The 23,319-nt window shown below is 40.3% G+C and overlaps 1 long non-coding RNA gene across 3 annotated transcripts in view; it reads right to left on the bottom strand.

Moving 5' to 3' along the window:
- Positions 1 to 13,850: 13,850 nt before the first annotated feature.
- LOC133539482 (uncharacterized) overlaps positions 13,851 to 23,319 on the bottom strand; it is an 86,911-nt gene continuing 77,442 nt past the window's right edge. For 2 of the 3 annotated variants that reach the window (XR_009803397.1, XR_009803399.1), the window contains exon 8: positions 13,851 to 13,923. This is a non-coding gene — a long non-coding RNA (uncharacterized LOC133539482). Of the gene's footprint in view, positions 13,924 to 21,206; positions 21,720 to 23,319 lie in introns of those variants that run through there. The other variant, XR_009803398.1, reaches the window with a different exon arrangement.

Here is a 23,319-nt window from a genome sequence, read left to right as displayed (position 1 = left end):
TTGCTAGCAACACATGACAAAGAAGTTGGGAAAGGTGGCAATAAATACTGATAAAGTTGAGGAATGCTCATCAAACACTTAACTGGAACAATCCACATGTGTGCAGGCTAATTGGGAACAGCTTCCCAAAAAATTCTGTCTTTCACAAGAAAGGATCGGGCGAGGTACACCCCTTTGTCCACAACTGCGTGAGCAAATTGTCAAACAGTTAAGGAACGTTTCTCAAAGTGCAATTGCAAAAAATTTAGGGATTTCAACATATACGGCCTATAATATCATCAAAAGGTTCAGAGAATCTGGACAAATCACTCCACATAAGCGGCATGGCCGGAAACCAACATTGAATGACCGTGACCTTCGATCCCTGAGACGGCACTGTATCAAAAACCGACATCAATCTCTAAAGGATATCACCACATTGGCTCAGGAACACTTCAGAAAACCACTGTCACTAAATACAGTTAGTCGCTACATCTGTAAGTGCAAGTTAAAGCTCTACAATGCAAAGCGAAAGCCATTTATCAACAACATCCAGAAACGCCGCCGGCTTCTCTGGGCCCAAAATCATCTAAGATGGACTGATGCAAAGTGGAAAAGTGTTCTGTGATCTGACGAGTCCACATTTCAAATTGTTTTTGGAAATATTCGACATCGTGTCATCCGGACCAAAGGGGAAGCGAACCATCCAGACTGTTATCGACGCAAAGTTCAAAAGTCAGCATGTGTGATGGTATGGGGGTGCATTAGTGCCCAAGGCATGGGTAACTTACACATCTGCGAAGGCACCATTAATGCTGAAAGGTACATACAGGTTTTTGAACAACAAATGCTGCCATCTAAGTGCCTTCTTGTTCATGGACGCCCCTGCTTATTTCAGCAAGAAAATGCTAAGCCACATTCAGCACGTGTTACAAAAGCGTGGCTTCGTAAAAAGAGAGTGCTGTATTTTCCGGGCCTGCCTGCAGTCCAAACATGTCTCCAATCGAAAATGTGTGGCGCTTAATGAAGCGTAAAATTTTCTGTTGAACGACTGAAGCTCTACATAAAACAAGAATGGGAAAGAATTCCACTTTCAAAGCTTCAACAATTAGTTTCCTTAGTTCCCAAACATTTATTGAGTGCTGTTAAAAGAAAAGCTGATGTAACACAGTGGTGAACATGCCCTTTCCCAACTACTTTGGCACGTGTTGCAGCCATGAAATTCTAAGTGAATTATTTGCAAAAAAATTAAAAATAAAAAGTTTATGAGTTTGAACATCAAATATCTTGTCTTTGCAGTTCATTCAATTGAATATGGGTTGAAAAGGATTTTATATTTACATCTAACACAATTTCCCAACTCATATGAAAACAGGGTTTGTATTTTAGGTATACAATATGTCTCGTTCATAACCTGAAACCACCTGTATTCATATTGCACAATATACCTTAAGGACCAGTTTAACTTCAAACTCAACTATAAGTAGGGGGTCCCTACTCCTCTTTATCAATTTGGGGGTCCTTGGCATGGAAAATATCTGAGGCTCCATGTGTAAGGGAATGAGAATCACTGGATTAATACATCAAGACTAAAAAAAGGAATAAAATAAGTCTTCAGTCTGTATGACCATAATGGGATTAAAGCAAAGCGCTCGTGGACCGCTAGCTGACAAGTGGTATTTAGTATCTTCCAACCTCCATGATGGAATGTTCTATTGTCTCACATCAGCCAGAAAAACAAAGGCTATAAGAGGGAGAGAGAGAGAGAGCATGGAGATTATGGCTGGACTAAAAGAGGGAGGAAGGGATGCAAGACTATGAACATGAGGCAGCAAGAATGAAAAAAGCTATTTTTGCTACTTAAATACCACCTTTTTTATTACACATGTAGGCCATCCATACTTGCCAACCCTCCCGGATTTTCCGGGAGACTCCTGAAATTCAGCGCCTCTCCCGGAAACCTCCCGGGACAACAAGTTTTCTCCCAAAAATCTCCCGAAATTCAGGCGGAGCTGGAGGCCACGCCACCTCCAGCTCCATGCGGACCTGAGTGAGGACAGCCTGTTTTTACGTCCGCTTTCCCACAATATAAACAGCGTGCCTGCCCGATGACGTTATAACTGTAGAATGATCGAGGGCGAGTTCTTGGTTTCTTATTTGGGTTTATTGTTAGGCAGTTTCATTAACGTCCTCCCAGGGCGGTAACAACACACAACAACAGCAGTCACGTTTTCGTCTACCATAAAGCAGTTCGTCTGCCGTAAATAGCAATGTTGTGACACTCTTAAACAGGACAATACTGCCATCTACTTTACATGCATATGTGACAATAACATCTACGGCTTTTAAAGAATGCAGTGCACAACCGCGCACACAACAAGGAGACGAAGATGGAATATTCCAGACTCTAGTGCATTTGATGAAAGCACGTTTGTGCGTGCCACACAGCAATGCATCATCAGAGAGGGTGTTCAGCATGGTTAGAAAAATAGTGACAGAGAATAGGACAAGAATGAACAATTCAACCCTTAACTCAACAATGAGTACATGAGTGTTATGTGTGTGTATATGTGTAAATACATGAACACTGAAATTCAAGTATTTCTTTTATATATATATATATATATATATATATATATATATATATATATATATATATATATATATATATATATATATATGAAATACTTGACTTGGTGAATTCTAGCTAGCTGTAAATATACTCCTCCCCTCTGAACCACACCCCCAACCATGCCCCCCACCCCGACCACGCCATCCACCCAACTCCCGAAATCGGAGGTCTCAAGACATCTTGCTCAAGGTCTCGCTCCATTATTCCACCATGTTTTTTTTTCCTGTACGAATCACACAAAAGCAAAATGATGGTTGAAAGAGGAGAGTCCCGCAGCTTAGCCCGTGAAGAAGAGGGAGCACAGCATGGCTGACAGGATCTTATTGTATATTGTTTCCAAAGAGGCTGAGCGTGGGATGCAAGGTGAAAAGGAATTGCCTCGCAAAAAAGCCACATTACATCAACCTGGATCTTCGGCTGCATCTCGGGAAATCAAAATATGGCATAAAAGTTCTTGGAATTCAAGGAATTTTTTTAATTCAAACAAAAGGCTGAAATATGCCGTGTTCTTTGACCCTCGGTAGTTGGAAGTCAGAGGTGGGAATGATGTCGCAGCCGAGTTATGAGCATTCCAGCTACCAGGTCGGAAATGAAAATGGCTATATCCACAAAAGCTATTCGAAACGCTTGCCTTATGTGAATATGAAAAACTTATGGCAAAAATATGCACTCTTTCTGCAACCTTTAAACACTATCAGGATTTACCCTTAATGTAACAGAGTGTGCCACGGCATTTTCATTGTGCCACACTTAGAAAACATTTTTAACGCGACAACAAATTAAAGTATAAATAATGATGTAATTTATAATGCATTGTAGCCCCAGAGGAAATCACACGGTCAGAGGCTAATTTTTAACTTTTTGACATGGCGCGGATTAGAACCCGCTTCCCTCCTCCTTTGGCTGCTTGCCCCGACACGCCCCCGCTCACGCTGAGCGCAGCATACCCACGCAGTGACAAACCTGCAGACGATCTGCAATCTGCACACCTTGGACTGATTAAGGCGAGCTGGATAAAGGACCAGTGGACCCAAGAAAAGATGCGGGAACTTAAGTTTACCTCTTTGGATACCGTAAGGCTTAAGCTCTCTCTTTCTGCATTTTTCCCTCATGTCTGACGTCCTTATTTGTTCTCCCATAGTTCGCATGGTGTACCTTCCTTCCCTAGTCTGAACCATTGTGCTCCCTTGTGATTTTGACTGCCTTTCGCGATCCTCAACCCCCACTACTGTATATATAGTATACAGACAAAAAAAGTTGAAGTACTACGAGTATTAAATCATAATTTGGCATGGGTAAACATGGTTCAATTATACTTCACTACTGTATGTGAGTGTGAATGTTGTCTGTCTATCTGTGTTGGCCCTGTGATGAGGTGGCGACTTGTCCAGGGTGTACCCCGCCTTCCGCCCGATTGTAGCTGAGATAGGCGCCAGCGCCCCCCGCGACCCCGAAAGGGAATAAGCGGTAGAAAATGGATGGGATGGATGGATACTGTACAGACCGTCCTGGCAAAGTATTCCTTCAGAAAAACCTGTTGTCCTTCTCTTTGAGAGTTTACAGCACAGACCAATCAATGAACACAGTCCAGCCTTTGCAGTTTTTCAGTCCAACTTGGATGAACTCAGCTTGCCATATGTACTGTAAATAAGTGCCTCTCTTCCTTTAGAGCTTTCTCTTCCTGTCTCATTGGCACAGCACTCCTCTCTCAGCGGAGGTGTGCACACATCCAGCTGGTGTGTGTCATGCTCTGCTGCTTGCTACTCCTCATTAATGGCCACAGCGGCCAGGAGACCAGCTGGACACACACACACACACACACACACACACACACACCATATTCATTCCCTCATTACCATATTGCTTGTCTCTCAGAAAGAACGGGGGACAGGTGGAAGGGGATGGGTTGGGGTGCTGTTGTTTCACCCCAGAGCGCCATCCAAGCGCCTTGGAATAGCTTTCACGCTGATGACCAATGGCAGGTTTCCATTTCCAGCAAACCAGAAAATGCCACAGGGGTAAAGGTTTACGCCTCAACTCACAATTGCTTGGATATTTTTGCCTTAAGTGGCACTTATACAATACCAAGTCAATAGTGCTATGAACAAATTGCATTGTTACAAGAAGACTGGAAGCTGGAAACAATTAACTATCGGCTGTTTTCTGAGCTGGGTTTCAACAGGTTTATCTCCATTTTGGTATCAGTGCTGCCGCAAATAACTTGTGGTTCAGGACAAAATCATGACTACAGATAGAACGTATTTTATATTGCTCGAGAAAAAGGTAGGCAACAAAAAAGTGTGTGCAGGTAAAGGCTAGGCGATATATCATTATACTCGATATATCGCGGGTTTGTCTTTTGTGCGATATAGAAAATGACTATATCGTGATATTCGAGTATACGTTCTCACGCAGTTGCTTTTAGCTGCTGGCATTACAGTACAGACGTTTCCCACTGTTTCTTGTCTCTCTTTCTCACGGACAGCAAGCCCACCTTCTTACATACGTCACATACGTATACGCCCTCACGGAGCAGAGAGGTAGCAGCATTGGTAACACTAGCTGTGATGCTATCGGAGCCGTCAGAGTGGTAATACGAGAGAAAGAAGTTGCAAATCTGGTAACAAATGAAGGAAGAATTAATTCCCAAGAAAAACAGCACGGGGTCCATCGTCTGGCGGTGGTTTAGCTTAAAGTGGGAATATGTCGAACAGACAACCGTAATTTGTCAAAAGTGTTCCTACAAAAAGTAGCATTACTGCTAATAAGTAGCATCATTTGAAAAGTCACCTGCTAGAGAATGAAGGGTGCTTACTCCGCATGTCAACATCTCCATTCTGTGCCACACGCCCACACCATCAAAATGCAGATGCAAACATTTCCAGATCAACACCGCATGAAAAAAATAGTCAACAACAAAAAGAGATAATTTCCACAGGAACCTACCACATTGCGACGGAAGAACACTATTTAATTTCCTATTATGCAGCTCATTTTTATTTGACAGTTATTGAAATATATTTTCTGAAATCGTGCATAAAAGTGCACTTTATTTGTTTTAAACTATTGTAGTGGCGTTCTGTACAAAAAGTGCACTTTAATTTAGTGTTTTTTTTATATGTCCTCTTAGTGACATCATGCATAAAAGTGCACTAATAGCTTGTTTTAAAATGTCTCTGACAATCTTGCACTTTCTGTTTTGAAATTACATGAATGTTTGTGCCACTGCTTAATAACTGTTTAATAAATAAGCTTTTGGTCAATTGACTTAGTTGTGGTTTCCCTCTTTGCATGAAAGTTTAAAATGAGCATACAGTGGGGCAAAAAAGTATTTTGTCAGCCACCGATTGTGCAAGTTCTGACACTTAAAATGATGACAGAGGTCTGTAATTGTCATCATAGGTACACTTCACATTGTAGGAATTGTAAATAATTTATTTGTAAATTATGGTGGAAAATAAGTATTTGGTCAACCATTCAAAGCTCTCACTGATGGAAGGAGGTTTTGGCTCAAAATCTCACAATACATGGCCCCATTCATTCTTTCCTAAACACGGATCAATCGTCCTGTCCCCTTAGCAGAAAAACACCCCTAAAGCATGATGTTTCCACCCCCATGCTTCACAGTAGGCATGGTGTTCTTGGGATGCAACTCAGTATTCTTCTTCCTCCAAACACGATGAGTTGAGTTTATACCAAAATAGATACATGGATGATACAGCAGAGGATTGGGAAAATGTCATGTGGTCAGATGAAACCAAAATAGAACTTCTTGGTATAAACCCAACTCGTCGTGTATGGAGGAAGAAGAATACTGAGTTGCATCCCAAGAATACCACACCTACTGTGAAGCATGAGGGTGGAAATAACATGCTTTGGCGCTGTTTTTCTGCTAAGGGGACAGGACGATTGATACGTGTTAAGGAAAGAATTAATGGGGCCATGTATCGCGAGATTTTGAGCGAAAACCTCCTTCCATCAGTGAGAGCTTTGAATGGTTGGCCAAATACTTATTTTCCACCATAATTTACAAATTAATTCTTTAAAATTCCTAGAATGTGAATTCCTGGATTTTCTTTTCACATTCTGTCTCTCACAGTTGAAGTGTACCTATGATGAAAATTACAGACCTCTGTCATCATTTTAAGTGGGAGAACTTGCACAATCGGTGGCTGACTAAATACTTTTTTGCCCCACTGTATATCAATGCAGTATGAAGAAGAATGTTTTCATGTAGACACATAGAATCATCATACTGCTGTGATTATATGCATCATGTGTTCATTCAAGGCTAAGGCAAAATATGGAGATATATATCACCTGCTAGAGAATGAAGCGACATGGCCTAAAAATTTTGAGGTATTAAAAAAATGCCATATCGCCCAGCCATAGTGCAAGTAAAAATTCGAGTTCCATGGTTTATCCCATCTGAATTACGGTGTTGTCTCATTGCAGTGATTGTGAAAGCCAACAGTTTTAGGGCAACCTCCATCTTTCTCAGCTGCCTTGGTTTCTTTCAGGGGGTAGTAAGTGTTCTGCAGTTGCGAGAGGGAAGATCTTTAATGGCGCCTATTAGCTAATGCTGTCCGAGGCAGCGATATCATTAACATTGAAATTTCATGCAGCAATGGCTTGTCTCTCCTTTAATCTGTGGCTACAGAGTGAAAAGTACACAGCGCATTCTGTGTTTACTCCACATGGAGTTGATCGTGATAAAGCGCCATGGCAAAATAAAAGCCACTTCACCTTAAAAATGTATATCTATTTTTCACACTAAGACACATATGAGTAATGTATTGTACACATGGATGTATATATAACCTATTTAAGCACTATTGTATAGTGATGCACCGAAAATTCGATCACTGAAACAGGATGCTTTGATGACATTTTGCAGGAACTGCGACATGCACGCGATTGATTATCTGGGGCGGAGGTAGCATGTCTGTGATGTGGATGGAGTAAAGGGAAATTGCACTTTTTCGGAATTTTGCTTATCGTTTACAATCATTATGAAAGACATGATAAATGGATATTTCAATACATTCTAAATATTAAATACATTTTATCAAAGGCCTGCTTACAATGGAGCCCATGGGAGCCGTTTCATTCTGCCTATAGAGTCCCAAAAAAAAACATCCAAACACCTCCATTAGGGTTTTATATACATGATGCAAGTATATATGGGTTATAATTGTATAGCGCTTTTCTACCTTTTTTTAAAGGAACTCAAAGCGCTCTGACACTATTTCCACATTCACCCATGCATGTCTTTGGAGATAGCTGGAGTACCCGGAGGGAACCGACGCAGTCACCGGGAAAACATGCAAACGCCCCACAGAAAGATCCCAAGCACAGAATCGAACCCAGGACCTTTGTATTGTGAGGCACACACCCTATACCACCGTGTATGTTAATGCTAATTACTGATAACAGATTTGTTTTTAAATGTATGGACAGTATACCTTTTATTAAAGAAAATGTATGTGCCAATTATAAAAATAAAGTTATGACGTTAATTTGATCACGCCTCCTAGTCACACATCTAACCACACCCCCACCGCCACAATTACATTGGCCATCTGGGGGAAACACCAACATTACTGCGGGTACTTTACCACTAGTAGGATCTTCACAATATATACCAGGAAAAGGACACCTGGGTGACTCAGTAGGCACACACAGATTATGAATATTTTTCTCAGCAAAGACTGACTCTTATTTCCAGAAGATAGATTAGGAATAGGAACCTTCCACATACTGATATGGGATAAAAATTAGGAATCGTTATCAGTACTCAATGTTTGTTTCAGTACATTATTGTTATTTATTTGTATAATCATTTTTGGCTGTGTTGGTATGTGTGCTATAACTCTTCAAGTCTAGCCCAGGAACATGCTAGCGCAGACAGGAGACACAAGAGAGGCTTAACCAAAAATAGCGCCAAACGCCAAATAGTAAATGACGAGGAACTTTCTTTTGAAATTTTACTTTAAACCTCTTCCTAGCACTTTCCTGGCCCATCGCTGTTAATAGAACACAATATAAAAGTTCACCTTACCATTTATAAGTGTCTTGTGGTATGAGCAAAGAAAAAACTTCAACAAACATAAGCACAAATAAACAAAGAACCGTATTTTTCGGATTATAAATCGCTCCGGAGTATACGTCGCACCGGCCGAAAATGTATAATAAAGAAGGAAAAAAACATATATGCGTCGCGCTGGAGTATAAGTCGCATTTTTGGGGGTAATTTATTTGATACAATCCAACACCAAGGATAGACATTTGAAAGGCAATTTAAAATCAATAAAGAATAGTGAACAACAGGCTGAATAAGTGTATGTTATATGACGCATAAATAACTAACTGAGACGGTGCCTGGTTGAGGTGGCGACTTGTCCAGGGTGTACCCTGCCTTCCGCCCGATTGTAGCTGAGATAGGCGCCAGCGCCCCCCGCGACCCCAAAAGGGAATAAGCGGTAGAAAATGGTGCCTGGAATGTTAACGTAACATATTATGGTAAGAGTCATTCAAATAACTAAAACATATAGAACATGCTATACGTTTACCAAACAATCTGTCACTCCTAATCAATAAATCCCATGAAATCTACTTCCTCGATGTCGCTTCTAAACAACTCTGCCAACTGCAAAGGTATACGCCGCTTCTTCTTGTCGTTTTCTGCTGCATATTTCACTACATCCAGCTTGTAATCTGCAGTAAATTATTTCCTCTTCGGTGCCATTTTGTTCAGCCCTCCTCAGTTTTTATAAGTTACCGCCAACGTTGAAATGATCCATTTTAATAGCTACGGCAGTAGCATATAGCAGTTAGCATGCCATGACCCACAATGCTCTTCTGCTATGACCCTCCCCCGCCGAATTTTTATTGGTTGACGTGTGTGTGACGATTGCTGACATTTTCTTCCTCTCTCGAGATAAATAATATTATTTAATATTTTACGGTAATGTGATAATAATTTCACACATAAGTCGCTCCGGAGTATAAGTCGCACCCGGCCAAACTTATAAAAAAACTGCGACTTCGAAATCCGAAAAATACGGTATATGAAATACAAACTGAGGGGTTTTCTCAGAATGCAGTGAGAAAGTCTGGACAACAAAGTCCACAGTCATTTTTTGTCCAGTCCAGCCCTAATTGAAGGTATTGTAATTGTTACACACCAGTAGTTGAACTGCAACGTGCATTTAGTTGTATGTTTGACTGCCAAATTTGGAGGCGCTAAAATCGCCAATGCCAATCAGTACCATGTTTGTAACCTATTCAATGTAAATTAGTATCAAGCTAGCTTCAAAAGTAGAACCTCAAATTTAAGCGCTTTCTATCAGGCATGCTTGCTTTGTTGACATGGAAAATTACAACATTAGCTAGATGCAGTCTACTTTGAATATGCCCGCAAAGTACTTAAGCCGGATTCTGCAACTGGACGTGACGTTATGAGCAACCAAGATGTCGAAAATCTGTTTGAGACTACGTGTATCAGAAGAAGCAACATAATTTGGTCGGTACCTAGAATATTATTGAATTCAGTCTCCATTACCACCTCTATTGAAAATCTCAACATGTATTTTAAGAGTCTAAAAGCCAAAACACCAGATTTTATCTACTTTTACTGATGCTAATCTAATGCTATTACTATAGGACAGGACCTTTAAATACACTCCTATAAACGCGTTGGAAATAATGCAAAACTACCGTATTTTCCGCACTATAAGGCGCACCGGATTATAAGGCGCACCTTCTATGAATGGCCTATTTTAAAACTTTGTTCATATATAAGGCGCTTGAATAGATGCTACAGTAGAGGCTGGGGTTACGTTATGCATCCTTTAGATGGAGCTGCGCTAAAGGGAATGTCAACAAAACAGTCAGATAGGTCAGTCAAACTTTATTAATAGATTACAAACCAGCGTTCCGACAACTCTGTTCACTCCCAAAATGAATAAACAGCTGTTTTGTTAATTTCCCCGATTCAATAAACACGTAAAAAACAGTCTGATACTGTTACGGTAAATCAAACGTTAGTGCAATCACTATATAGTAACACTCGAAATAGTGCAAAGCAATAATATATCAATAACTCAACGTAGCTCAAACGATAATGTCACACAACACAACACACAAAATAAACATGTAAAGCTCACTTTATTAAGTTATTCCTCATCCACGAATCCCTCAAATTAATCATTCTTCAGTGTTCGAATTAAACAGTTGGGCGAATACGGCATCCAAGATGCCCGGCTTAAAATGCTGTTAATGTTAAATTCTCTCGCTGCTGCTCTATTCGCGTCTTCTACTGTGTGACTGATCGCCTTGAGTTTAAACTCTGCGTCGTAAGTGTGTCTCTTAATAGGAGCCATTTTGAAAATAAGGTCAGCGACTGCACCGCACTTCTTCTACGGGGGAAAATAAAGTTGGCGGCTGCTTACCGTAGTTGCGAGACCTCCATCCGTCCATCCATCCATTTTCTACCGCTTATTTCATCCATGAATTGTCATGGATGAAAGTTGATGAAAGACTGGCTTGTAGTTTGATTTTATTTTTTAAAAAACATCTATACATACCATAAACCCTCATATCTGTATTCTCAGCTCTTGCTTGCCAGTGACAGTCACAACTACGGTACCAGGCTAGCCCAAAGAGGTGCTCTCACCCGTCTTAAACCCAAAAGTGATGTTTTGAAAAAGACTAATGTATCGGGCAATCACTTACTGGAATAGACTTCCACAATATCTGCTATCAATCACCAGCATAGTGGGCTTTAAGAATAAACTAAAAGGAGAAGTATTGCGTAAAGAGATTATTTTAGATTGTACCAAATGTCATGACTGTTTTTATTGACTATTGAGTATTTTATTAATTATGGGATAAGCAGCAGAAAATGGATGGATGATACTTTTTCGTCACTTATTGTTTGTCTTTGGTACACTAATGTGTATATTTTAGGCCATTGGTTCTTTGTTTTATTTTTGCAAAAATGTATACAGTATATCTATTTTTATATTGCTATTTTTATATTTGGTATGAAAATTATTATGTAACAACATTTATTAGTATTTTTTGGTTCTTTGCTGTTGCTATTTTTGTATTATGACAATTTATTATTGGATCATGTTGTACTGCATTTTAATCGTTTGTTCTGTGGTTGTGTGATGTTTTTTGCCTGGACCCCAGGAAGAATAGTCTCCACTGCGGTGTAGACTAATGGGGATCCTTAATAAACTAAATAAACTAAATTGTGGCTCAATATTGGTCTATATATAAAGCGCACTGTCAGCTTTTGCAAAAATTTGAGGTTATTAGGTGCGACTTATAGTGCGGAAAATACGGTAGTTAATTATATCTTAATTCCAACTAGGGCTGGGCGATATGGCCTATTTTTAATATCGCAATATTTTTATGCCGTATCGCGATACACCATATATACCTCGATATTTTGCCTTAGGCTTGAATGAACACTTGATACGTATAATCACAGCAGTTTGATGATTCCAAGTGTCTACATGAAAACATTCTTCTTCATACTGCATTAATATATGCTACTTTTAAACTTTCATTCAGAAAAGGAAATTACAACTAAAAATATCTAAAATTTGTCCATACGGTGATGATCTGGAAATGTCCGCCTCGGCATTTTGATGGTGTGGGTGTGTGGCACCGAATGGAGATGTTGACATGCGGAGTAAACACTCTTCATTCTCTAGCACAGGGGTCGGGAACCTTTTTGGCTGAGAGAGCCATACAAGCCAAATATTTTTTAAAGTATTTCCGTGAGAGCCATATAATTTTTTTTTTAACACTGAATACAACTATATGCGTGCATTTTTAAGAAAAAACAACATTTTTAGAGTATAATAAGTCTCTTATTCTTTTTAACAACATTGTTATTCTGAGCCTAACCAACAATAAATAAAATACTTCTTACGATTAATGCAACTTCTTGAACAGGTGCGGTAGAAAACGGATGGATGGATGAAAATGCATGAGAATGTTTTATATTTGGAACGTTATTTTTGACACTGTGATTACCGGGCGGAATTGCTTATTACTTATTGTGTTAAGCAATGTCAGCTAAGATTTATCTGAGAGCCAGATGCAGTCATCAAAAGAGCCACATCTGGCTCTAGAGCCATAGGTTCCCTACCCCTGCTCTAGCAGGTGACTTTTCAGATGATGCTACATATTAGCAGTAATGCTACTTTTTGTAACAACGCTGTTGCCCCACACTTGACATATTACACTTGTATGGTCGACATATTCCCACTTGAAGCCAAACCACCGCCAGGCGATGGACCCCCTGCTGTTTTTCTTGGGAATTAATTCTTCCTTCATGTATTACCAGATTTGCACCTTCTTTCTCTCGTTTTACCGCCGGCACCACAGCTAACGTTACCCATGCTGCGACCTCTCTGCTCCGCGAGGGCGTATACGTATCTGACGTATGACATGACGGTATTTGACATAAGCAAGAAGGTGCGCTTCCTGTCTGTGAGAAGGACAAACAAGAAAGAGCGAGGAGAGCCTGTAGTGTAATACCAGCAGCTAAAAGCAACTGCTTGAGAACGTATACTCCAATATCACGATATAGTCATTTTCTATATTGCACAGAGACAAACCCGCCATATATCGAGTATATCGATATATCCCCCAGCCTTAATTCCAACACATTTTACTACTAAAGCACAATGAGTGCGTGAAAGGGAAAAAAACCGAGACAATCATGCTGAAAGCCACAGATAAAATGAAAAGATATAGAAGAAAAATATGTCATTTGGTTTTGCAAAGACGCTCTTTCATTGTTTCCCCTCTCCACGCTTAATGGAATGTATCCCCCATTCTTTTCAATAACGCCACCTTTATTCTCTTCTGTGGTGCTATTTTGTCCCACTGCCTTATTTGGGTGTACCACGCCGCTCACCTTCCCCTCCCTCCTTCTCTCGGCGCTCTCTTGTCCCCTCTCCTTGGCTATATGGTGATGTATGGTCGCTGTCAGTGCTGGAATCAATGAGACGCCGGTTGTTTTAATTTAGCCTGGGAGCCCGGCGGATCCAGATCCTGAGCATCGTGGAAGAGCGATGGCACTGGCCTTTCTCCCTCTTGTGGCTACCTTCCCCCTGTCCTGCCTCACCGCATTGATCAATGCTTAGCTCCCCGCTGGACAAGGCTCCGTACCCCCCCCGCTCACCGCAGAGGATTTACAGACCGGAGTGAGCTCACCTGTTGTCGGTGAACACGCTGTGGAGTCCCATCGGTGCCGGCTGATGAGCTGCCGTGTCAGCGGCTTGAGCCTGAGGACAAAAAAGTCAAAGTCAAATATAAAACACAACAGGCAGACAGGTTTTAAATAATGGGGTGTGCTGTTATTACAGGGTGCTATAAGGCGTGCATTGTACAAAATGTACAAACTACTGAAGGTGGGAACAATATCGTATTGAGTTGACCTGAATCAATGATAGTATTTTTTTTTTTTTTTTGCCAAGAAAAATGTCTAGGCTTCACGGTGGCAGAGGGGTTAGTGCGTCTGCCTCACAATACGAAGGTCCTGCAGTCCTGGGTTCAAATCCAGGCTCGGGATCTTTCTGTGTGGAGTTTGCATGTTCTCCCCGTGAATGCGTGGGTTCCCTCCGGGTACTCCGGCTTCCTCCCACTTCCAAAGACATGCACCTGGGGATAGGTTGATTGGCAACACTAAATTGGCCCTAGTGTGTGAATGTGAGTGTGAATGTTGTCTGTCTATCTGTGTTGACCCTGCGATGAGGTGGTGACTTGTCCAGGGTGTACCCCGCCTTCCGTAAGATTGTAGCTGAGATAGGCGCCAGCGCCCCCCCCCCCCCCCCCCCCCCCCGCGACCCCGAAAGGGAATAATGGATGGATGGATGGATGGAAAAATGTCTAGAAAAAAAGCTCGTTTAACACTGTAAATATTTATTGGCTCAAAACTACCGTATTTTCCGCACTATAAGGCGCACCTAAAAACCTCATATTTTCTCAAAAGCTGACAATGCGCCTTATAATCCGGTGTGCCTTATATATGGACCAATATTGAGCCACAACAGGCTACAATAAGCAGCCGCCGACTTCATTTTCCCTTGTAGAAGAAGTGCGCTTCGTCTTCTACAATAAGCAGCCACCGACTTCATTTTTACCCCCGTAGAAGTAGTGTGCTTCTTCTTCTACGATAAGCAGCCGCCGACTTCATTTTTCCCCGTAGAAGTGCGCTTCTTCTACGATAAGCAGCCGCCAACTTAATTTTCCCACGTAGAAGTAGTGCGCTTCTTCTACGATAAGCAGCCACCGACTTCATTTTTACCCCCATAGAAGAAGAAGTGCGCTTCTTCTTCTACGATAAGCAGCCGCCAACTTCATTTTCCCCCGTAGAAGTAGTGCGCTTCTTCTACGATAAGCAGCCGCCGACCTCATTTTCCCCCGTAGAAGAAGTGCACTTCGTCTTCTACGATAAGCAGTCACCGACTTCATTTTTATCCCCGTAGAAGTAGTGTGCTTCTTCTTCTACGATAAGCAGCCACCGACTTCATTTTTACCCCCATAGAAGAAGTAGTGCGCTTCTTCTTCTACGATAAGCAGCCGCCAACTTCATTTTCCCCCGTAGAAGTAGTGCGCTTCTTCTACGATAAGCAGCCGCCGACTTCATTTTCCCACGTAGAAGTAGTGCGCTTTTTCTATGATAAACAGCCGCCGATTTCATTTTCCCCCGTAGAAGTAGTGCGCTTCTTCTATGATAAACAGCCGCCAACTTCATTTACCCCCGTAGAAGTAGTGCGCTTCTTCTTCTACGATAAGCAGCCGGCGACTTCATTTTACCCCGTAGAAGTAGTGCGCTTCTTCTATGATAAGCAGCCGCCGACTTCATTTTCCCCCGTAGAAGTAGTGCGCTTCTTCTACGATAAGCAGCCGCCGACTTCATTTTCCCCCATAGAAGAAGTGCGCTTCGTCTACTACGATAAGCAGCCGCCAACTTCATTTTTACCCCTGTAGAAGAAGTAGTGCGCTTCTTCTTCTACGATAAGCAGCCGCCAACTTCATTTTCCCCGGTAGAAGAAGTGCGTTTCGTCTTCTACCATAAGCAGCCGCCAACTTCATTTTCCCACGTAAAAGTAGTGCACTTCTTCTACGATAAGCAGCCACCGACTTCATTTTGACCCCCGTAGAAGAAGTAGTGCGCTTCTTCTTCTACGATAAGCAGCCACCGACATCATTTTCCCACGTAAAAGAAGTAGTGCGCTTCTTCTACGATAAGCAGCCACCGACTTCATTTTGACCCCCGTAGAAGAAGTAGTGCGCTTCTTCTTCTACGATAAGCAACCGGCAACTTCATTTTCCCCTGTAGAAGAAGTGCGCTTCGTCTTCTACGATAAGCAGCCGCCAACTTCATTTTCCCCCGTAAAAGAAGTAGTGCGCTTCTTCTACGATAAGCAGCCACCGACTTCATTTTGACCCCCGTAGAAGAAGTAGTGCGCTTCTTCTCCCATGATAAGCAGCCACCGACTTCATTTTTACCCCCGTAGAAGAAGTAGTGCGCTTCTTCTTCTACGATAAGCAGCCGCCGACTTCATTTTCCCCCGTTGAAAAAGTAGTCCGTTTGTTCTTCTACGATAAGCAGTCACCGACTTCATTTTCCCTCGTAGACGAAGAAGCTTGCAGTGCATGCTGGGATATATAACTGCGGGAGGCGTGTCATATCGTATGTTTATGTATAGACCCCAAATCGGCTCCTATTAAGAGACACGCTTACGACGCAGAGTTTAAACTCAAGGTGATCAGTCACACCGTAGAAGACGCGAATAGAGCAGCAGCGAGATAATTTAACATTAACAGCAGTGACACTGACTCGTTTAATGACCACTTCGACGAGACGGAGCCGGGCATGTTGGATGCCGTATTCGCCCAACTGTTTAATTCTGATGAAGAATAATTTGAGGGATTCGTGGATGAGGAATAACTTAATAAAGTGAGCTTTACATGTTTATTTTGTGTGTTGTGTTGTGTGACATTATCGTTTGAGCAACGTTGAGTTATTGATATATTATTGCTTTGCACTATTTTGAGTGTTACTATACTGTGATCGCACTAACGTTGGATTTACCGTTTTTTACATGTTTATTGAATCGAGGAAAATAACAAAACAGCTGTTTATTAATTTTGGGAGTGAACAGAGTTGTCGGAACGCTGGTTTGTAATCTATTAATAAAGTTTGACTGACCTATCTGACTGTTTGTTTGACATTCCCTTTAGCGCAGCTCTATCTAAAGGATGCATAACTTAACCCCAGCCTCTACTGTAGCATCTATTCTATGCGCCTTAGATTGCGGTGCTCCTTATATATGAACACAGTTTTAAAATAGGCCATTCATTGAAGGTGCGCCTTATAATCCGGTGCGCCTTATAGTGCGGAAAATACGGTACATCCAACATTTCAAGTCCAACTATGGCTTCAAACCTCGTCTGTTTGCCTACCAAAATGTCTGCCTGTATCCGTTCCCTCGACATAATTGCACCTGTGGCAGGTTTACCGTGTCTGGCGGGAGGCCCGTGCTGCGCTATTTAGGACTGCAGACTGCAAACGCCAGTTGGAGAATTGCCACTAGGATTCCTAATAATAATCTACATATTATTTATCGTCAACAACTTATTTTCCCCTGACAAAAATAAAACAATAATGAATCCAAACAACTTACATGTTGATGAAGACAAAAACTACATTAAGTGACATTTTACTCAACAAAAAAAAAAACTAGACAAAAATGTTGACAGAAAGGGAATCCAATCTTATTTAATTTCATAGGACAAGTTAGGGCATATATACCGCTAATACAAAAACATATGGATTTAACATGTTCCACATCGTAAGATGTGTGCATCTAGAACGGGGGTCAGCAACCACATGCTGGTGGCCCCATGGAACTTTTTCAAAAATGTATGGAAATGGAAAAAAAAATGGGGTGAAAAATATTTGTCGCAATATGGTTTCTGTGGGAGGACAAACACGACACAAACCTTCCTAATCGTTCGAAAGCCCACTTTGTAAATGTTTTTGCTTATGCTGTACTCATGAAGTATTTCGCGAACGCCGTTTTGTCCTAATTTCCACGGCCCTTGAACTCACTGTTGTGTGGACTGTGACGCAAAAGTTTATTTGCATGTATAACTTTCTCCGACGCTGTCACATAGATGTGTTTCATGCCACTCCTTTTTTTGTCTAATGTTGTCCACCAAACATTTTATACTGTGCGTGAATGCACAAAAGTGGCCTTTGTTGATATTAACTTGTTATGGAGTGCTAATCTGGCACATTTGGTCACTGCATGACTGCAAGCTAATCGATGTTAACATGTTATTTAGGCTAGATGTATGTAAATATTGCATTATTATGCCTCCTATGTAGGTATATTTGAGCTCATTTCATTTCCTTTACTTATGTCAGGTGTGTATCTATTATTTACATGTCTCATGACACATGGATGTAATATCGGCTGCATTTCTGATAGTTGTTAGTGTGTCATGTTGTTCCAGACCACAGCAAACATTACCAAGCCTGCAAATATTGTAATAAATGGATTAGAAGAAGACAGCATGCCATTTCCTTTAACTTGGACACACAAATCTATACTTTTGGCCATAACTCATTTCCAGGAGTTATCTCACCCTCTGAGAAGCTTCACTAATGTTCTCCAATGTTGTAAAAATGTGTAGAATAAATATTACATCTCAACATATCTGTCAACGAAGATTCGCGTCAGGCTGCGACACACAGTAATTTTTATAGTAGGCTAATATAGCTAATATAGACACTTAGATCATGTGTCGCCTTCATTCTAACACTTACATAGGACCTTTTATTTTTTGCGGCTCCAGACAGATTACTTTTTTGTATTTTTGGTCCAATATGGCTTTTTCAACATTTTCGGTTGCCGACCCCTGCACTAGAAGAAACGGAAGAGGACAGGTTTCATTTTTGATGCTAAAATGCCATCAGCAGGTAAGTCACTGATTGCGACATCTACACAACTGTAAGTTTAAGCTACCGTATGCCAATAATTCATGACAAAAAAATGGAGTAATTGTGTCTTTCCAAGGCCATGTCCACACGAACACAGATATTTAATGAACACATACTTATCTCTGCGTTAAAGCCTCTTTTCCACACGCATAAGCATACTTTTGTCTTTAAAAACGCAGACTTTTGCAAAAGCTGGCCAAAGAATAGAGTTCCAAAACTCTCCGCTGAGCGTATGCGTGTACACGGCAGAAACGGAGAATTGAGATGATTTAGAAAGATCATTTACAAAGCTCAACAACACTGCCTTGCTTCCTTGAAACACACTCTTAGATGAATTATTGTTAAAGTCAAGTTAAAGTACCCATGATTGTCACACACACACTAGGTGTGGCAAAATAATTCTCTGCATTTGACCCATCACTCTTGATCACCCCCTGGGAGGTGAGGGGAGTAGTGAGCAGCAGCAGTGGCCGCGCCCGGGAATCATTTTTAGTGATTTAACCTCCAATTCCTACTCTAAATGCTGAGTGCCAAGCAGGGAGGTAACTTGTCCCATTTTTATAGTCTTTGGTATGACTCGGCCGGGGTTTGAACTCACGACCTACCGATGTCAGGGCGGACATGATTTATTGTATATTTTAATGTAAATATGCTACCATTTTCACTTTACATTGATTAAAAAGACACACTAAAATGGGCTTTGCGACACTTTCGTCAGCTGTGGCACCTCCACCTCAATCAATCAATCCATGTTTATTTCTATAGCCCTAAATCACAAGTGTCTCAAAGGGTTGCACAAGCCACAACGACATCCGTGGTACAGAGCCCACATACGGGCCAGGAAAAACTCACCCAAGTGGGACGTCGATATGAATGACTATGAGAAACCTTGAAGAGGACCGCATATGTAGGGAACCCCCCCTCCCCCTCTAGGAGCAATGGACGTCGAGTGGGTCTAACATGATATTGTGAAAGTCCAGTCCATAGTGGATCTAACATAATAGTGAAAGTCCAGTCCTTAGTGCAGGGGTCGGCAACCTTTACCACTCAAAGAGCCATTTTGACCCGTTTCACAAAATAAAGAAGGCAAAGGGAGCCGCAACCATTCTCGCGAATATCTACTGGTGGTCACCCGGATAACAATAATAAGCCATTGCCTTAGTTAGACGCCTTCTACAGCATGTACTAACTGCTTGCAAAGTCCAGATACATGTTATATGTAGCTTCCGCAGATACACGTACACGACTGCAAGGCGTACTGGGTGATACAGTTTACACTGAAGGTTGTGATATAAACAATTTTAACACTCTTACTAATATGCACCACACTGTGAACCCACACCAAACAGGAATGACAAACACATTTCGGGAGAACATCCTCACAGTAACACAACAAATACCCAGAATCCTTTGCATTCATGACTGTTTCTGACTATATTATACACCCCGCTAGCGTTATTGCACGTCTAGTACACTAAAATAAACACAACAGAGGTGTATTGCCAACAAGTCAGCTGTGGCTGCTTTTTTCAGGCTTCTGATTGGACAAAATGTGCATGACAGCAGGTGTATGTGCTTGTGTGTAGACAGAGACACTTTTGAAACTACACTTAAGTGGATGGAGATTGTGTTAACCCCAAATATGTGTTTTTGAAACTGTCTGTGTTCATGTGGACATGCCCTAAAGCAGACCTGGGAAATTTAAAGCCCGGGGGCCACATGCGGCCCGTTAAGCTTTTTAATCTGGCCCGCCGGACAGTCCCAAATTAATTTATTAGATCTTTAAGATCAAAACTAAAGCCGCCATTATGATGTGCAGTGATGTTTTCAAATGTCAGTAAGTCTTGAACTACACAAAGTATTTCAATGGTTGGAATCTGCGCTTTTGCATGATATACTAGTTACTATGGTAATCTAATTAGTTACTGTGGTAATCTAAGTCGCAGCAGCTCAGACGAGGCACCAAGCGGTGTAGGTGGGGAGCGTTTCTACAGTGTCAGCCTGAAATGCGGGTGTCAGGTAGATTTTTACGAACAAGTTCTAAAACTTAGTGATATATCAGATATATCAGATTGTAGGTGTTTTTGGGGTTGGTTTTTTTTATATTTCGTGTTCATATTTTGCTGTGTTTGTTGCATTTTTGTTGCGTTTTGCTTGATTGTAAAAAATGTCAATCGAGAGGAGGTGTGATGTTCATATGTTGTCAATATTCAGTGTTTTATCATTCATAGTTAATATAGTAAATCCTGCATTCTTTATTTTCATGTACATTCTGGGTGTCTCATTCAGTATTTTAAAAAAAAAATCCCATTCTGTTTTTTAAGGCGGTCCATCATGTTTTTAGCATTCAGACATTACTACGAGGTTTTGTATTAGTGTTCCTAAAAATAGATCTACAGGCCCACAGTAACATTTTTTCTCTAAATTCCTTTAGCCCTGTTTAATTAATGGTACATCTAAAGCAGGGGTGTCCGAACTTTTTCCACTTAGGGCCGCAGACTGAAAAATCAAAGCAAGCAGGGGCCATTTTGACATTTTTTTTATTTTAAAAACCAATACAATATATGTATAACCAATATACATTTAGGCCTCCACTCAGGCTTGATCCCCAGGACCCCAAAGGATTTTGGTCAAAAAAAATATTTAAAATGTGTCAGTCAGTATTATTTTGTTTTATTATTATTCAAGTTTTAAATCTCCAGATCAACATTAGGTCCATCTGTCAGGGTTTCCCACACATTCATTTCGCCCTGAAAGAATTACGGCCGCCAAAAATAAAAAACAAAAAATAAAAATAAAAGAAAAAACATTTTTTATAATTTTTTTTTTTCCGGCTTTTGACTCGCTCGACCGCTTATAAAAGCAATGGGACTCTGTGTGAATGGAGCTTGTAGTTACAAATTATATAAATATGTAAATATTTTATAAATATGTATATAAATATGTACATAAAGTGTTGTAATTATATTCCAACTCCGTGTTCTTCTTGGTCATCGCTGCTGCCGCTGACACGCCACGCCCCTCCACCCCGCCGCTCGACCACACCACCACAAATAGATGCCCGACCTGTGGGAAACACTGTCCGTCAATATAATGATTTCAAAGATTTAAGTTGTATGCTCATTTTGTCAAAGAAAACCCTGTTTTTTGATGGGGAAAAAAAACACAAAATATGCAATATTATCACCCAATATTTTTTTAAGTGGAATATTTGAAATTATATAATAATCAGAGCCTTAAAAAAGTCAATAACACCATTTATTTTAATTCATTATTATTTTTTGAGCAATGACACTTAAAAACAAATCACACTAAAATTATTGGGGATCCAAAAGTGTCTTACTTATTAAAGTGTTAAAAAATAAATTATACATTGTTTTACTGTTTACTTTTAACACAATATTCTCGAGATCAACTTCAGATCTATCCGTCAATTATAAGTTTTATTGTTTATGTTTTTTGTTTGTTCATTTTAGGCCCTTCTTTAAAAAAACAGCTCAGTTTTTTTATATGGCAAACACAAAATATGCAACATTTTCCCCCAAAAATATGTCAAAGTGGAAAATTTAACGTGACGTAATTGGAGCCTTGAATAGGTCAATAATTTTTAATGACATTGATTTTGACTCATTATTATTTTTTAAAGAAAGAAACAGCCTGCATGGCAGCTTTGTGTTATTAGAGTAAACATTGCAACATTTTCTTGTTACATTACACCCGTTTGCTTCTTTATATCACTCTTTACGTTTTAAAAATGTTTCAATCGTATTTTTTAAATGTGCCGTGGGGCCACTTTGGACAACCCTGATCTAAAGGCATGGCAACTTTTAATGGTCTGTTTACGTCACACATGCAGCAAAAAGAGTAGATGGAGACAGACAAGAAACAAGTTGTGTCAAAACAACCTGCTATAACACAAGATTTGCAATAAAAGTACAAAAAGACTGTGGTACTTTGTGTGACTTCTTTTGGACAAAACCACAACACAATAAGCTGAAAAAGGACACATTCAATCATAATTTTTAGAGCACACCGAGATATTAAGTACTAGGGATGGGAATTGATAAGATTTTTCTGGTTCCGATTACACTTTGATTCTGCTTAACAGTTCGGTTCCTTCACAGTTCTTATATGAAAAAAATGAAATAAAGGTGGATTTCCCTCAATTTTGTTAACTTTAGAGGTAACATGACTTTACAAAGCCTACAGAGAGGTCAGATACCTAGCATAAAAGAAAAAAAATTACTTTTTTTTTTTTTTAATTCAGGTCATAAATAGATATTGTTCTGTAGAATTTAACGAAATAAATCATGTGGAAATTACACAATAATGTAACATTAGGTAACATATGATATTACCTTTTTACATGCAGATTTAGGTATGTTAAGTTTTTATTAGTTATAATTGTGGCTTAGTTTGTGAAAACTTGAATAGAAAATCTCAGAACATGTGGAGTTTCAAAAAGTGTAAGCCAAGATCATCATATATCATCCAAGCCTGATATATGACATGTAATGAGCTAATATTACTGATTAGTTTCAGATTTGAAGTTAATTACTGACAAGAATAGACTTGTATACACAGTATTCTAATTTCACCTGTAAAAATATAATGACAGAGAAAATCTGGAAGGAGAACAACATGCACATTTCCTCTGACTACAACT

This window comes from Nerophis ophidion, linkage group LG21 (assembly GCF_033978795.1).
Source record: "Nerophis ophidion isolate RoL-2023_Sa linkage group LG21, RoL_Noph_v1.0, whole genome shotgun sequence".
NCBI lineage: Eukaryota > Metazoa > Chordata > Actinopteri > Syngnathiformes > Syngnathidae > Nerophis > Nerophis ophidion.
The sequence above is the reverse complement of the archived record's forward strand: the minus strand, read 5'-3'. Positions and strand labels throughout refer to the sequence as shown.